This window comes from Mixophyes fleayi, chromosome 4 (genome assembly GCF_038048845.1).
Source record: "Mixophyes fleayi isolate aMixFle1 chromosome 4, aMixFle1.hap1, whole genome shotgun sequence".
NCBI classification, from domain to species: domain Eukaryota; kingdom Metazoa; phylum Chordata; class Amphibia; order Anura; family Limnodynastidae; genus Mixophyes; species Mixophyes fleayi.
This window is the reverse complement of record NC_134405.1, coordinates 2,189,461-2,205,916: the sequence shown is the minus strand read 5'-3', so window position 1 is coordinate 2,205,916 and position 16,456 is coordinate 2,189,461. Positions and strand designations below refer to the sequence as shown.

The 16,456-nt window shown below is 48.7% G+C and overlaps 1 long non-coding RNA gene across 1 annotated transcript; it reads right to left on the bottom strand.

The window, feature by feature from the left end:
• Window positions 1-4,120: 4,120 nt before the first annotated feature.
• Window positions 4,121-6,972, bottom strand: LOC142149665 (uncharacterized). The gene is made up of 3 exons (XR_012690867.1): window positions 6,902-6,972; window positions 5,298-5,385; window positions 4,121-4,228 (listed from the first exon to the last, which is right to left on the bottom strand). It is a non-coding gene; the product is annotated as an uncharacterized LOC142149665 (long non-coding RNA).
• Window positions 6,973-16,456: the final 9,484 nt, after the last annotated feature.

Below are 16,456 nucleotides of genomic sequence, written 5' to 3'. Positions count from 1 at the left end.
CGCAGATATCTCACACAGCGCAGACATCTCACACAGTGCAGACATCTCACACAGTGCAGACATCTCACACAGCGCAGACATCTCACACAACGCAGATATCTCACACAGCGCAGACATCTCACACAGCGCAGACATCTCACACAGCGCAGACATCTCACACAGCGCAGACATCTCACACAGTGCAGAGACCTCACACAGCGCAGACATCTCACACAGCGCAGACATCTCACACAGTGCAGACATCTCACACAGCGCAGACATCTCACACAGTGAAGAGACCTCACACAGCGCAGACATCTCACACAGCGCAGACATCTCACACAGTGCAGACATCTCACACAGTGCAGACATCTCACACAGTGCAGACATCTCACACAGCGCAGACATCTCACACAACGCAGATATCTCACACAGCGCAGACATCTCACACAGCGCAGACATCTCACACAGCGCAGACATCTCACACAGCGCAGACATCTCACACAGTGCAGAGACCTCACACAGCGCAGACATCTCACACAGCGCAGACACCTCACACAGTGCAGAGACCTCACACAGCGCAGACATCTCACACAGCGCAGACATCTCACACAGCGCAGACATCTCACACAGCGCAGACATCTCACACAGTGCAGAGACCTCACACAGCGCAGAGACCTCACACAGCGCAGAGACCTCACACAGTGCAGAGACCTCACACAGCGCAGAGACCTCACACAGCGCAGAGACCTCACACAGCGCAGAGACCTCACACAGTGCAGAGACCTCACACAGCGCAGAGACCTCACACAGCGCAGAGACCTCACACAGCGCAGACATCTCACACAGCGCAGACATCTCACACAGTGCAGACATCTCACACAGTGCAGAGACCTCACACAGTGCAGACATCTCACACAGCGCAGACACCTCACACAGCGCAGACATCTCACACAGCGCAGAGACCTCACACAGTGCAGAGACCTCACACAGTGCAGAGACCTCACACAGCGCAGAGACCTCACACAGCGCAGACATCTCACACAGCGCAGACATCTCACACAGCGCAGACACCTCACACAGCGCAGACATCTCACACAGCGCAGAGACCTCACACAGCGCAGAGACCTCACACAGTGCAGAGACCTCACACAGCGCAGACATCTCACACAGCGCAGACATCTCACACAGCGCAGACATCTCACACAGCGCAGACATCTCACACAGTGCAGACATCTCACACAGCGCAGACATCTCACACAGCGCAGACATCTCACACAGCGCAGACATCTCACACAGCGCAGACATCTCACACAGCGCAGACATCTCACACAGCGCAGACATCTCACACAGCGCAGACATCTCACACAGCGCAGACATCTCACACAGCGCAGACATCTCACACAGCGCAGACATCTCACACAGCGCAGACATCTCACACAGCGCAGACATCTCACACAGCGCAGACATCTCACACAGCGCAGACATCTCACACAGCGCAGAGACCTCACACAGTGCAGACATCTCACACAGTGCAGACATCTCACACAGTGCAGACATCTCACACAGCGCAGACATCTCACACAGCGCAGACATCTCACACAGTGCAGACATCTCACACAGCGCAGAGACCTCACACAGTGCAGACATCTCACACAGCGCAGACATCTCACACAGCGCAGACATCTCACACAGCGCAGACATCTCACACAGCGCAGACATCTCACACAGCGCAGACATCTCACACAGTGCAGACATCTCACACAGTGCAGACATCTCACACAGCGCAGAGACCTCACACAGTGCAGACATCTCACACAGCGCAGACATCTCACACAGCGCAGAGACCTCACACAGCGCAGAGACCTCACACAGCGCAGACATCTCACACAGTGCAGACATCTCACACAGCGCAGAGACCTCACACAGCGCAGACATCTCACACAGCGCAGACATCTCACACAGTGCAGACATCTCACACAGCGCAGACATCTCACACAGTGCAGACATCTCACACAGCGCAGAGACCTCACACAGCGCAGAGACCTCACACAGTGCAGAGACCTCACACAGCGCAGACATCTCACACAGCGCAGAGACCTCACACAGCGCAGAGACCTCACACAGTGCAGACATCTCACACAGCGCAGACATCTCACACAGTGCAGACATCTCACACAGCGCAGAGACCTCACACAGCGCAGAGACCTCACACAGTGCAGAGACCTCACACAGCGCAGACATCTCACACAGCGCAGAGACCTCACACAGCGCAGAGACCTCACACAGCGCAGAGACCTCACACAGTGCAGACATCTCACACAGTGCAGACATCTCACACAGCGCAGACATCTCACACAGCGCAGACATCTCACACAGTGCAGAGACCTCACACAGTGCAGAGACCTCACACAGTGCAGAGACCTCACACAGCGCAGAGACCTCACACAGTGCAGAGACCTCACACAGCGCAGAGACCTCACACAGTGCAGACATCTCACACAGCGCAGACATCTCACACAGTGCAGAGACCTCACACAGCGCAGAGACCTCACACAGTGCAGAGACCTCACACAGTGCAGAGACCTCACACAGTGCAGACATCTCACACAGCGCAGACATCTCACACAGCGCAGACATCTCACACAGTGCAGACATCTCACACAGCGCAGACATCTCACACAGTGCAGACATCTCACACAGTGCAGACATCTCACACAGTGCAGACATCTCACACAGCGCAGAGACCTCACACAGCGCAGAGACCTCACACAGTGCAGAGACCTCACACAGTGCAGACATCTCACACAGCGCAGAGACCTCACACAGCGCAGAGACCTCACACAGTGCAGACATCTCACACAGCGCAGACATCTCACACAGCGCAGACATCTCACACAGTGCAGAGACCTCACACAGTGCAGAGACCTCACACAGTGCAGAGACCTCACACAGCGCAGAGACCTCACACAGTGCAGAGACCTCACACAGCGCAGAGACCTCACACAGTGCAGACATCTCACACAGCGCAGACATCTCACACAGTGCAGAGACCTCACACAGCGCAGAGACCTCACACAGTGCAGAGACCTCACACAGTGCAGACATCTCACACAGCGCAGAGACCTCACACAGCGCAGACATCTCACACAGTGCAGACATCTCACACAGTGCAGAGACCTCACACAGTGCAGACATCTCACACAGTGCAGACATCTCACACAGTGCAGAGACCTCACACAGTGCAGAGACCTCACACAGCGCAGAGACCTCACACAGTGCAGAGACCTCACACAGCGCAGAGACCTCACACAGTGCAGACATCTCACACAGCGCAGACATCTCACACAGTGCAGAGACCTCACACAGCGCAGAGACCTCACACAGTGCAGAGACCTCACACAGTGCAGACATCTCACACAGTGCAGAGACCTCACACAGTGCAGACATCTCACACAGTGCAGAGACCTCACACAGCGTAGAGACCTCACACAGTGCAGAGACCTCACACAGCGCAGAGACCTCACACAGTGCAGACATCTCACACAGTGCAGACATCTCACACAGCGCAGACATCTCACACAGTGCAGAGACCTCACACAGCGCAGAGACCTCACACAGTGCAGAGACCTCACACAGTGCAGACATCTCACACAGTGCAGACATCTCACACAGTGCAGAGACCTCACACAACGCAGACATCTCACACAGTGCAGACATCTCACACAGTGCAGACATCTCACATAGTGTAGAGACCTCACACAGTGCAGAGACCTCACACAGCGCAGAGACCTCACACAGTGCAGAGACCTCACACAGTGCAGACATCTCACACAGTGCAGAGACCTCACACAGTGCAGAGACCTCACACAGTGCAGACATCTCACACAGTGCAGAGACCTCACACAGCGCAGAGACCTCACACAGTGCAGAGACCTCACACAACGCAGACATCTCACACAGTGCAGACACCGCACGTGACTTGCACTTACTAAGTTATCCACATTAACTCCTATCAGAGACGAATGTTGTGCCCATTAACCCATCTAATGCCAGGAACATATTTAGTTTCCACTAATCCCTGTGCGGCTATTACACAATCCTCAGACAAGACACAATCAGAAGGGCAGTGACAGAAGTATCGTATTTATCCTCAGTTTTATTCTGCAGATTGGCGTCTCTCTGTTCCCCAGTCACAGGTAGTTAGGACCCTCAGTGCTTCTCCGAAGATTCCTTCTGTTTGTAGTACCTGAGAAATAATAATGATAATAGTATATACGATCATAGTGAAATACAATGAAAGACAGATTACTGTAACCCTGTACGTAGCGCCGGAATATTAAATGATAACAGTCTAGGAGAGATTTATCACATCCGCAGCTCATATATAAAACGTAAAGAGAAATGAGAGTTTCCATTGACACCGTTATATAAAATATTACTGTATAGGTGAGAAATATCCTAGTTGCTGGGTACGCTTATTAGCACACAGACCATTAATCTACTCCTCCCTCTCCGTGCTACAAGTCCTCAGGAGTCGCTGGAACCCTGAGACCATGTGATCAGTCAGAGCCAATGTAGCGAAAGCTGACAGTCTAGGTCTCCATATTTGCCGACTCTACCAGAATGTTCAGAATGCTCCCAAATAGTGCGTGATCTCCCTGACTTCCAGGAGAGTCTGGCGATATTCATGGAGCAGGAGCCACCACTGTGGAAACACTGGTAGAGTGTGTTGGAGAGTGGTCGCCATTTTCTTGTAGTACATATCATTACTTACTCTCCCCTCCAGTGTGAGACAGAAAAATGGGGGAGAGGGGCTAAGATATAGAGAGAGGGGAGGTGGGGGAGGGAAATTAGGGAGAGAAAAAGAGTGGGGGTGAGGGGAAGTAGCAGTGAGGGGAGGGTGATACAAAAATGGGGGAGAGGGTGAGAAGGGTTGGTTGGAGAAGGGAAGTAGGGGTAAGGGGAGGCAGGGGACAGAAAGAAGAATGAGGGACCGAGAAATAGTAGAGGAGTTGGGGGGTGCTGGGTGTCTGTGGATGAGAGTGAAAGTGGGGGAAAGGCTGAGAAGGGTTAATTAGAGAAGTGAAGTAGGGGTGAAGGGAGGAGTTCTAGACATGCCCCCTGGGGGGCGCTAGCTATACTATATACACCCACATTTGGAGCTAGACACGCCCCTTGGGAGGAGCAGGACACAACGCATTCAGCAACACTCCACTCTCCGTCCGGAGCCTAACCAGTACTTGCAAAACGTCCCTGAATTAATTCTTTAAAAGTAGACACGTATATGTGAGATGGTATAACATACATGTACTTACTCATAGCAGAAGACTATTATCACCAGTGCCATAGCCATCGCCGAGCAGTACATGACAATATTTACACTATCATATAGATCCATCTTATCTGCGGTACAAAGAGGAGTGTTATTCACATATTACATACATGTAAAGTGACACACGTATGTGCCAGTGTGTATTGGGGTCCTTAGATTACACAATATAGTTTATAACTGCACTAGAACAACATTTTTTTGCAGTACAAATCTTATGTCATTATTGTAGATTGTTAATTACATCTTTCACCAATAGGTGGCGCAGCTCAGAATACAAAACTAATGTCAAGACAACGAAGAAAGAACTTATCCCATTAAGGGATGAAACTTATTAATGATTATTGCTAAATGTTTTATTTACTTAGCCCTTGAGTGTCTCCTACTGGAATACATTTGTTATCCGTACAGGGTCCTTAGATTGTAAGCTCCTTAGAGGAAGGTTACTGCTTGTACAGCGCCCTCTGGAGGTAAAGGACGGTAGCACTAGTGGAATAAGTTACATAATAAGGTGTTGCCCATGATATGGGAGACAATAGAAGTACATGTGTTACCACTCTCTGACACTAGGGGGAGACAGAACCTTCCTTCCAGCTTTAACTAACTCAGGTGTGATAGTGAGATTATACTGATCTCCACTATTACTAACCCCTTCCCTGCCAGAGCACTGACCTAAATCTATCATTAACCCCTTCCCTGCCAGAGCACTGCCCTAAATCTATCATTAACCCCTTCCCTGCCAGAGCACTGACCTAAATCTATCATTAACCCCTTCCCTGCCAGAGCACTGCCCTAAATCTATCATTAACCCCTTCCCTGCCAGAGCACTGCCCTAAATCTATCATTAACCCCTTCCCTGCCAGAGCACTACCCTAAATCTATCATTAACCCCTTCCCTGCCAGAGCACTGACCTAAATCTATCATTAACCCCTTCCCTGCCAGAGCACTGCCCTAAATCTATCATTAACCCCTTCCCTGCCACAGCGTTGCTCAATGTCAATTACTAACCCCTTCCCTGCCAGAGCACTAACCTAAATATACTATTAACCCCATTCCCGGCCGGTTATAGCACTGATTATCATCTATTGTTAACCCCTTCTGTGCCAGAGCACCGACCATATTTTTTTTTAACACCTTCCCGGCCACAACACTCAACTAAAATCTGTTATTTAACTCTTTCCCTGCCACATCACTGACCAATATAGATTATTAACCCCGTCCCAGTCACAGCACTGATTAAAATATATTATTAACTCTTTCCCTGCCACAGCACTGACCAACATTTTTAACCCCTCTCACGTGACAGCACTAACCAATATAAATGATTAACCCATCCACTTCCATAGTGGATCAACAGCTATTATTAACCACTCTCCTGCCACAACACTGACTAATATAAATGATTAACCCCTCCCCTGCTATACAACAGCTCAAAATCTATTAACTCTTCCTCTGCCATAACAGAACATATTTGTTACCCGCAGTCCTTCCACAGAACAGCAGCAGGTCCTATATACGCCTCTCTCACCATAGCTATAAGTCAGACATTAACCTCTCTAGTGCCCCTGTCCTACCACTGAGGGTCTCACCTGGATAACAGGTTTTTAAACTCCAGCATTTCATCTTCTGTCTCACACACAGAGTGCAGTTATACACACGGCTCGTTCCCTCTGCAATACAGACAGAAAATACAACAAGTAATTGGGGCCACACTGCATCCTGTACTGGGGCCACACTGCATCCTGTACTGGGGCCACACTGCATCCTTTACTGGGGCCACACTGAATCCTGTACTGGGGCCACACTGCATCCTGTAACGGGGCCACACTGCATCCTGTACTGGGGCCACACTGCATCCTGTACTGGGGCCACACTGCATCCTGTACTGGGGCCACACTACGTCCTGTACTGGGGTCACACTGCATCCTGTGCTGGGGGCCACACTGCATCCTGTGCTGGGGCCACACTGCATCCTGTGCTGGGGCCACACTGCATCCTGTACTGGGGCCACACTACGTCCTGTACTGGAGACACACTGCATCCTGTACTGGGGCCACACTACGTCCTGTACTGGGGTCACACTGCATCCTGTGCTGGGGGCCACACTGCATCCTGTAACGGGGCCACACTGCATCCTTTACTGGGGCCACACTGAATCCTGTACTGGGGCCACACTGCATCCTGTAACGGGGCCACACTGCATCCTTTACTGGGGCCACACTGAATCCTGTACTGGGGCCACACTGCATCCTGTAACAGGGCCACACTGCATCCTTTACTGGGGCCACACTGAATCCTGTACTGGGGCCACACTGCATCCTGTAACGGGGCCACACTGCATCCTGTACTGGGGCCACACTGCATCCTGTGCTGGGGCCACACTGAATCCTTTACTGGGGCCACACTGCATACTGTAACGGAGCCACACTGAATCCTGTACTGGGGCCACACTGCATCCTGTAACGGGGCCACACAGCATCCTGTACTGGGGCCACACTGCATCCTGTACTGGGGCCACACTACGTCCTGTACTGGGGTCACACTGCATCCTGTGCTGGGGGCCACACTGCATCCTGTGCTGGGGCCACACTGCATACTTTACTGGGGCCACACTGCATCCTGTAACGGGGCCACACTGCATCCTTTACTGGGGCCACACTGCATCCTTTACTGGGGCCACACTGCATCCTTTACTGGGGCCACACTGAATCCTGTACTGGGGCCACACTGCATCCTGTACTGGGGCCACACTGCATCCTGTACTGGGGCCACACTACGTCCTGTACTGGGGCCACACTGCATCCTGTACTGGGGCCACACTACGTCCTGTACTGGGGTCACACTGCATCCTGTGCTGGGGGCCACACTGCATCCTGTAACGGGGCCACACTGCATCCTTTACTGGGGCCACACTGAATCCTGTACTGGGGCCACACTGCATCCTGTAACGGGGCCACACTGCATCCTTTACTGGGGCCACACTGAATCCTGTACTGGGGCCACACTGCATCCTGTAACAGGGCCACACTGCATCCTTTACTGGGACCACACTGAATCCTGTACTGGGGCCACACTGCATCCTGTAACGGGGCCACACTGCATCCTGTACTGGGGCCACACTGCATCCTGTGCTGGGGCCACACTGAATCCTTTACTGGGGCCACACTGCATCCTGTAACGGGGCCACACTGAATCCTGTACTGGGGCCACACTGCATCCTGTAACGGGGCCACACAGCATCCTGTACTGGGGCCACACTGCATCCTGTACTGGGGCCACACTACGTCCTGTACTGGGGTCACACTGCATCCTGTGCTGGGGCCACACTGCATCCTGTGCTGGGGCCACACTGCATCCTGTGCTGGGGCCACACTGCATCCTGTGCTGGGGCCACACTGCATCCTGTACTGGGGCCACACTACGTCCTGTACTGGGGACACACTGCATCCTGTACTGGGGCCACACTACGTCCTGTACTGGGGTCACACTGCATCCTGTGCTGGGGGCCACACTGCATCCTGTAACGGGTCCACACTGCATCCTTTACTGGGGCCACACTGAATCCTGTACTGGGGCCACACTGCATCCTGTAACGGGGCCACACTGCATCTTTTACTGGGGCCACACTGAATCCTGTACTGGGGCCACACTGCATCCTGTAACAGGGCCACACTGCATCCTTTACTGGGGCCACACTGAATCCTGTACTGGGGCCACACTGCATCCTGTAACGGGGCCACACTGCATCCTGTACTGGGGCCACACTGCATCCTGTGCTGGGGCCACACTGAATCCTTTACTGGAGCCACACTGCATCCTGTAACGGGGCCACACTGAATCCTGTACTGGGGCCACACTGCATCCTGTAACGGGGCCACACAGCATCCTGTACTGGGGCCACACTGCATCCTGTACTGGGGCCACACTACGTCCTGTACTGGGGTCACACTGCATCCTGTGCTGGGGGCCACACTGCATCCTGTGCTGGGGCCACACTGCATCCTTTACTGGGGCCACACTGAATCCTGTAACGGGGCCACACTGCATCCTTTACTGGGGCCACACTGCATCCTTTACTGGGGCCACACTGCATCCTTTACTGGGGCCACACTGAATCCTGTACTGGAGCCACACTGCATCCTGTAACGGGGCCACACTGCATCCTTTACTGGGGCCACACTGAATCCTGTACTGGGGCCACACTGCATCCTGTAACGGGGCCACACTGCATCCTGTAACGGGGCCACACTGCATCCTGTACTGGGGCCACACTACGTCCTGTACTGGGGTCACACTGCATCCTGTGCTGGGGGCCACACTGCATCCTGTGCTGGGGCCACACTGCATCCTTTACTGGGGCCACACTGCATCCTGTAACGGGGCCACACTAAATCCTGTACTGGGGCCACACTGCATCCTGTAACGGGGCCACACTGCATCCTGTACTGGGGCCACAATGCATCCTGTACTGGGGCCACACTACGTCCTGTACTGGGGTCACACTGCATCCTGTGCTGGGGCCACACTGCACCCTGTACTGGGGTCACACTGCATCATATACTGGGGCCACACTGCATCTTGTACTGGGGCCACACTGCATCCTGTACTGGGGTTATGCAGTCCCCCTATATTGGAGCTACATAGCCCCCCTGTAATGGGGTCACAAAAAAAGGGCAGTGGTGATGTGGATGTCTTTGATTATGTGAAATGAGGAACAGAGAAAAGTCAGACACGTTAATCCGATTGGTTGTTAGGGAGTTAAAATCAAATTGGTTGCTAGTGGTTAGAATCTGATTGGTTACTAGGTGTTAGAATATGATGTGTTGTCAGGGCTTAGACTCTGATTGGCTCCTATCGGTTAGTTTCTGACTGGTTGCTAGTGGTTAGAAAGTGAATGCTTGCCAATGGTTAAAATCTGATTGGTTACTAGGGTTGGAATCTTATGGGTTTTTAGGGGCTAGACTCTGATTGGTTGCTAGGGGTTAGAATGTAATTGGCTGCTTGGGGTTAGAATCTGATTGGTTGTTAGCGGTTACAATCTGATTGTTTGCTTGGGGTAAGTATCTGATTGGTTGTTAGCTGTTTCAGATGCACATGTTGCAATGAATGCCCCTAAGGCCATTTGGGGGGTAAATAATCCAGAGGTCTTGACTCACTGCAGACGGGCGGGCACAGAGCTGCGGGGAAGGAGAGAGGATCATTAGTGAGTTTAATGACTGACAACATTTACAATGTCTGTATTACACAGCAGGTGTTGTGGTTTGAATGGTCACAAACATGTTCACAGTAAAACCACTAATACACCCCAATTCCAAAGTCTGGTTTTAAATTTGCGTCATCTGCTCGACCATCACTTGCTCAGTTCTCCTTCCCTGTTTGAGGTCCGGCGTTGGGGGATCAAGTAAAATTTTAGCTCTAAGTGTTCAAGTTGGTTTGTGCAAACTGACTCGAACATTTGTAAACCGACTCGCCCATGTATGAAGAACCCCAACACACCGGCTCCAACATGAGTGAACTTCGCCATCTTTCTCTAACTTAGCTCTCAATTTTTAATCAATATAAAACACAATATATTCCGACTGACAAATTTTTTAACAGATTCATCATTGGAGATTCGATACATTGCGAGTACCCCCCACCGCCCTCGTCTCTCCCTCTCTTTCTCTTCTACGTATCTCTATGCCTGTCTCTCTATATCCCTCCCCCTCTCTCTCTGTCTCTCAACATATTTCTTTGCCTGTCTCTCTCTGTATGTCTCTCTATTGCACTCTCCCTCCCCTCTCTCTCCCTCCCCCCCTCTCTCTCTCTCTCTCTCGCTCCATCTCTCTCTGCCTGTCTCGCTCCAGGAGCGGTGGATGGAGAGCAGGACCTACACCTATTGCAATGCTGGGCTGTTAAGGTCACCGTGCTCCAGTCCTGACTCTGTTACTCAGACTGTGAACGTTATACCGCGTATTGTGACATGCAGATGGCAGTCAGACTTAGCTGCCATTAGCTCAGCTCTATGTCTCCCACATTATCTTATTATCACAAACATAAAGCAATGAACATTTGTGGAAACTGTTGGTAAATGACACAGTAGCACTGAGGATTCATCACGCCACAAACCAGACTGCTTCCCGGATCTACTGGATTACCATCTCCATACAGTCGCTGGACCCACCATCTATGTCTGGCTTCTGGCCTCCCACCTCTCAGTGTCTAAGCTGCCGGCTCCCTTACCTTACCCAGGGGGTGGTAAAGTAACCTCCACCCCCCTCATTGCTTGGCACAATGTGGATCAATTCCCAGTCTCTCATTACATACAGAAGCTAATCTCTCACACGCTCCATCATGCACCTACTCAACATACACAACATACACAACATACACAACGTACACAACATACACAACATACACAACGTACACAACGTACACAACATACACAACATACACAACGTACACAACGTACACAACATACACAACGTACACAACGTACACAACATACACAACATACACAACATACTCAACGTACACAACATACACAACGTACACAACATACACAACGTACACAACATACACAACATACTCAACATACACAACATACACAACATACACAACGTACACAACATACACAACGTACACAACGTACACAACGTACACAACGTACACAACATACACAACATACTCAACGTACACAACGTACACAACATACACAACATATACAACATACACAACATACACAATGTACACTCTCTCTTTCTCCTAAACACTTTCATCTTCTCTCCAAGCTCCTCTTCTTCCTCCATCATGCTATTCCCCCAGCCCCGAGTATGATTTCCCCTTCACTACTTCCCTCCTCACTAGTCTGTACATGAACGTTGTGTCTCTTGCACCCACCACACTCACCAGCTACATAAATAGAAATACACCTCACACCCACAAATCCTCCTCTCACGTCCTCTTCCTCACCCGGCTCCTTCTCATGGCTGCTGGTGACATCTCACCTAACCCTGGACCCCGTACAATTCCCATTATCTGCTCACGATCCTCGGTCCACCCCAAACCTTTCCATCCACTTCATACATCCAGTCCCACCAACCTTATCCACATATCTCCATTATCTCAGTTAGTTTTTTATTACCATGATAAGTAAAAAAAAATCATCCTTATTTCTGCAGAATTACACAAACACGGACAAATTATACTGAACGTTCTGTATATTATTTATATAATTAATGTTTCTCTATCCATGTGATTCCAGCACCTATAATTTCTCTACCTTCGCGGCTGTAATCCATCAGCTTCACCTCATGCAGCCAATCCCAGTATGCGGCGATTCCCAGTCTGTCGCGGGTGATCTCTGTTTGGAAAGAGGGACCATACGTAAGAGACAACTAATTGCTTAGTGTCAACAATAAATCTCAGGATGGAAGAAGAGTTAAGGTGGATATACGTCATATGTATAACACATAATTACTTCTACAGTATTAATCATTTTTATACTATATATTATATACATTTATATTTTATTTATATTATTACGGGGCTGTTACGGGATAAGGTACAAGCCATGCAATGACAGGTTGCTAACCACTAGAGGGCGACAGTCTTCTTATTTCTCACTAATATCCCCACAACATTCTCTCAATGCAGTCATACAGCCCCCACAGTATCAGTGGAAGGTCTTACAATAAGGGGCTGTATTTTTACACTTATTAAAACTTGACTTAAATAAGAATAAATCACATTTTATCCTGTTATATATAAACATACCCTGATCTTATTTGCGTCTTGTTTTTGTAATAATAATTCAGTAACAGTATTTTTTAAACCTCCTTAATAAGTTCTACAATGCATGTTGTGATCATATGTACAGACGTCTACCTTTAAATGACTCTTTGTGATTAGGTTTCGGTCATATAGAGTTGCTGAAGACAAGATGGAGACCTGTGAAGACCAACGCAGCTGGATGGTTGGATTGTCTACATTTAGATTCCAGATATGGCTGCAGCAAATCAATCGCCAAACGGCCGCACATCTCTGAGGATTATTGATCCATGATCAGAACGACCATATCGTTAGGTATTACACAATGTACAGGGCGTGATCCATCTTCGGACGCAATGTGAACGCAACTTACGTTTAAAAAACACGCACGTAACTTGTACTCCCGTCCTCAAATACAAGCGCAGCTCAGTAATACGTTCCGCGATGATTACGATAGTAAGTGATTTACGTAACATAAAATCGGCGCACGCGGAATTGAGCTTCTATTTGCCCTTGTGTTGATTTTGGTGCAATTCCACCTTTTTGTACTACATCCGTCTTCACTCCTAATTCACGTGAGCGCACATATGTGCATGTCCTTATTTACCCTCATTCACCTTACTACTCCTAAACACTCATGTTTTATGACAATTACATCATATTAACTCCTTCACTGCATTACCTCATCCACCTGCACTAGTCCATGATAACAATAATCCCTTTATAACTTACTTTACTAACAAATATGTCTAAAATATTGTCTCATTTACATAGAAAAAATAAAGCATGCAACGTTTTTTCAAACAACAAACATTTATTTATGGAAATAATTGAACTTAATACATTTCTAAATTTTCAAAATGATAAATAATCATTTTGAGATATTTACTGATTGATTTTAGTTTTTTTCCATATTTTGATAATAATGTGCAGGGGCTGTTTCTTCTGCACCTGGAAAAATAAAATGAAAAGACCGTATTATAGCATCACAACATTATAACATGTTAGAAACATATCTATGCTCTATCATAGCTACATCAATGGAAAGATTCATCTTAGTGTGAACACAGTACTAGGCAGAGGAACATGCAGATATTACTGAGACTTTTACACAGAAAATAATAATAATAATAATAATAATAATAATAATAATACACTACTAGATTATTATATCAAGATACTTACATTATTCTTCAGGCGTCTGGGATGGGATCCCTGCCTCCTCCAGCTGGGGCTCGATTATGGGGTCCTTAACTATAGCAATGGGTCCCTCCCAGTATTCACCCAGGGGCTCCTCCTGGGCTTCCCCCAGGGGCTCTACGGTGTCCCTGTCTCCTCCAGCTGGGGTTCCTTTATGGGTCCTCAACTATAACAACGGGTCCCTCCCAGTATTTATCCAGGGGCTCCTCCTCGGCTTCCTCCAGGGACTCTAGCGTGTCCCTGGCCTCCTCCTCTGGCTCACTCTTTGGCCTCCCACCCTGACCTCGTAAGCAGTGGTGATTGTGGTATCAAGTTAAAGAAATATGACAAATTAGTATTTAATTACATATTATATCTCTCTCCTAGATTGATAGGTAGATATATAGATATGTGATAGATAGATATGAGATAGATATATGATAGATTTGAGATATGTATTTATGTATTTATATTTCACTTCTTAGGTCCGCAAGGAGCTACAGTTGTCGCTTCCTCAGGTTCCTCTTGTGGCAGTGGAGTTGTACAATAGAGCACCTGCTGCCTAGCCAACACTTTATGGCTACATATATATCTTTGCAGCCCTGTAGGCAGTGTTTTTTGGGAGTTGCTTATGTATTGAGCCTCAGGAACCAAGCAACGGTCTCTGGTCCATGTAAGGGCCAGGAGCTCCATTCTTGAAAAGCTACTTGCCCAAATGGATGAGACTTTCCTCCTCACTGATTGGCTCTCAGGCTTGTGTTTGCATAGGTACGTAAGTCATGGATCCTTTCTATACCATATCTAAAATGGCGGATTGGATTTCATTTCCCTATCGGAAAACCTGTCATATTCTCTTCAATCACAATGGTGGGCTGTACCAAGACAAATAGGGACGTTCACACACTACAAATGGCGGGAGAATACACCTCTGCAGACACTATATAAAGCAGGAAAGGCAATGATTGTGCCCTGCCATTGTGGTTGAGTCTCCTTATTGGATTTGAGACAGCAATTTTCCTGGAAACTGTTCTATATATACAACAATGTCCCATTCAGAGGAGGATGCTCCACCAGGCCGGGGCAGCCAAACTTGCCCTAGGGAGATTCTGGTGGAGCTTGTGGTGCAGAGGCTGCACCATACAAGATGCCAGTTATCCACCCCAGGGAAGCACCACATTTGGGAGGACATCAGGGCAGTGTCATGGCTCCTATTCGGAGGTCTGTGACTGAGGTCATTCAACGGTAAGCGAACACAAATCTTTTTCACTTATATACATAACCAAAATGTCCACCGTCTTTCAATATCGTCAAACATACAAATGTTGTGCAATTCTTGGGAACAACAAACCAAAAACCTTTTATAAATATAGTTACATTTTTGCAATATTATATTGTGACCTGTTTCTTTGTTTAAAAATTGGTACATAGATGTGTAGCAATCTGTGATTATTTGTGCGACCTTTAGTCACCAAAACATTTACATCTTTATCTATATGTATGTCTGCCCTAGAACTGCTTTTGTCAGTATACATTGTAAATTGCTGCCTATTATCCAATCATTTGGTGCAAATGACCCCACATATACACACATGGCCACAGAAATATACATTTCACCTGTGAAATTACTAATGTGTGTTATGAAATCAACTGATGTGATGCAAAAACTTGGATATTATGGGACAAACACACACATTATTATTATGTTATTCTGTTATTCCATTATGTTGATGTCAAGGAGCCAAGTGAGGGTGAAGAGGTCCCCACAGGTGAGGAACACGTGACCGGGTGAAGGAACAACAGCCACAGTGGCGGATCTACCATTGGTGCAGCAGGTGCTGTGCACTGGGGCCCATGGAGATTATGGGGCCCGCTGAATGTCAGATGCAGAGGGTTGGGGGGCCCCGGTTCCCTCCTCCCCTATGCCCTGGGGCCCACAGCTACATGAAGAAACATCAGTGGACAGTGGTCATCGTCTCGTTACAATTGTTCCTCGAAATGTATGAAACCTCCACAGCTTTACATGCAGCACTGGATCATATGGAAACATTCATACAATGATTCAGACCACTTTTAGGAGATTGACTGATGCCAAAATTACTTACATTGGTTTTCAAAGTGGCATTTCTCCTGCCCCTATGGCACCTGCTGCCCCCCATCCCACCCCTATGGCACCTGCTGCCCCCCATCCCGCCCCTATGGCACCTGTTGTCCCCCTG